The sequence below is a fragment of the Gavialis gangeticus genome, unplaced genomic scaffold (assembly GCF_001723915.1).
Source record: "Gavialis gangeticus isolate Ggan-Ray unplaced genomic scaffold, GavGan_comp1, whole genome shotgun sequence".
Taxonomy (NCBI): domain Eukaryota; kingdom Metazoa; phylum Chordata; order Crocodylia; family Gavialidae; genus Gavialis; species Gavialis gangeticus.
The window spans coordinates 53600595-53602773 of record NW_017729034.1 but is presented as its reverse complement, the minus strand read 5'-3'; the positions used below and the strand labels follow the sequence as shown (position 1 = coordinate 53602773).

The following is a 2179-nucleotide window of genomic DNA, read 5'->3' as shown; positions in this document are numbered from 1 at the left end:
TCAAAAAGGATGTGGAGAAGTTTGAGAGAGTCCAGAGGAGAGCTACACGCATGGTCAGAGGTCAGGAAAACAGACCTTATGATGAGAGGCTGAGAGCCATGGGACTCTTCAGCCTGGAAAAGCGCAGGCTCAGGGGTGATCTGATGGCTGCCTATAAGTTTATAAGGGGTACTCACCAGGATCTGGGGGAACATCTGTTCGTCAGGGTGCCCCAAGGGATGATAAGGTTGAATAGTCACAAACTCCTCCAGGACTGTTTCAGGCTGGACATAAGGAAGAACTTCTTTACTGTCCGAGCCCCCAAGGTCTAGAATAGACTGCCACCGGACGTGGTTCAAGCACCTACTTTCAACGCCTTCAAGAGCAATTTGGATGTTTATCTTGCTGGGATCCTATGACCCCTGCTGACTTCCTGCCCCTGGGGCAGGGGGCTGGACTCGAAGATCTTCCAAGTTCCCTTCCAGCCCTAATGTCTATGAAATGTATGTATATAGGAATTCAGAAGAACACAGTAAGTGAGTACATTTAAATAAATGCATGTAATATTTGTTTTGCAGTGTGATCAGTTATTAGGCTTTTTTTCCTTTTCTAAAAAAATATATTTTATTTTATTTTAAATTTACATAAATATAACTAGGTCAATTCCAAATTATGGTTTCTAGATTAACTCTACATAAAGTTAGCCCTTTTGTGCATGTGTACTTTTGCATTACTTTATGATGATAATGCATACACATTAATAGAAAGTAGTATGCAGATACTAAAGGACAAAGTTATTGTTGCTGTGGGAACAATAACTTATTCATTTAAACTCTTAACCATAACATTGCATTAAGATACTGTTTTGCATTTAACAAGGATATCATTAATATAAATAATAGATAGCCAGCCTAATGCACTTCAGCCATAACTATTTAAATCAACTAAATCCTATTCAGCTAGCTGCTTTTTCCTTTTAGGAAAGCTTACTTCATGATTGTATTAATATTAAAGTTACTGTCACTGAAGAAAATTGTGATTGAAGGGAAATCTCATTAAAATATAATCTTCAGTTTTGAAATATCCTGTCCTGAAACTTAAATAAAATTTTCTTTTAAAAAATTGTTAGTCATACTAAAATAGGGATTCAAATGAATACAGAATGCAGAGTTTTTTGTTGGCTTTTGCCAAAGCAGCTGTACAGGGTTACAATATTTTTCCTTTGTGAATGTCTTTTTGGAAACTTTCCCTGTGAGGATTGTTCTGTTTGTGCTTCCATCTACTGTACAATATTTTGTATCTTAGAACCACCTTGCTTCTGAACACTAATACAAGTAGGGGCCTACTTAAATTATGGCTTTGTGGTTTTCGCAGAAGCTGAGAAAAATGGTGATCTTCATGAAAAATGGCAGTCTTCACAAAAAATGGCATTGGCTGCAATTTTTCATGGAATGGACAACCTCCACCCCCTTCAAAAAAAAACAAACTTACCACAAAACAAAGGTTTAAATGTAATATTTGGATCTATAATAAGATGGTAATCTATATGATATTCCCATGGAATTCTCTATTTAAGTATATGTTTGTTGCCTTTTGGACAATCAGCAGCAAAGGAAGGGGAGGCCAGGACCCCTCTGCTAATCAGTGGCAAGGGGTGGAGCTACTACGAAATGCCTGTAAAACTGGCTCTGCACACCAGTAGCGGGCAGTGAAAAATCCTTTATCTTGCCATGATTTGAGTAGGTCCCTAAAAATGATCCAATAAGACAACTGTAAGCACATAGTGATGTATCCCTTACATATATAAAATATCATCATATTTAGAATCATAGATGACATAAGTAGGGCTCTCCAACTTCTAAGCAGCTGTGGGTTGAAGATGGTGCAGTTTGCACCAGCAATGGCTGCACTAATGCAAGCCACCAGTCCTCAGGCCACACTCCATGCTCCTCCATCCATGTAAGCAGCCTCTCCTTCTCTCCCATGCTATATGTGGCCCATACAACCACTGCACTGCCAGCCCAGACAGCCCCTCAGCATTCTTGCTGTACCAAGCCACAGGCTCCCCCAGCACTGTGGGCTGCACTGCTCTGCTCTCCAGAGTGGGAGCAGAAAGCCAAAGCTGAGGGAAGGGGAGCCTAGAAACCCCAGAGCAGCAGCAGCTGGAACAATGGCTGGGTAGAAGCCGGGGGGGGGGGGG

The 2179-nt window shown here is 40.8% G+C and overlaps 1 protein-coding gene and 1 long non-coding RNA gene across 2 annotated transcripts in view; one reads left to right on the top strand and one right to left on the bottom strand.

Annotated features, from left to right (window-relative positions):
• PCNX2 (pecanex homolog 2 (Drosophila)) overlaps positions 1–2179 on the bottom strand; it is a 328028-nt gene that overhangs the window by 115727 nt on the left and 210122 nt on the right. The window lies entirely within an intron of this gene.
• LOC109304703 overlaps positions 1–2179 on the top strand; it is a 14568-nt gene that overhangs the window by 10987 nt on the left and 1402 nt on the right. The gene's annotated exons all lie outside the window — the stretch shown is intronic.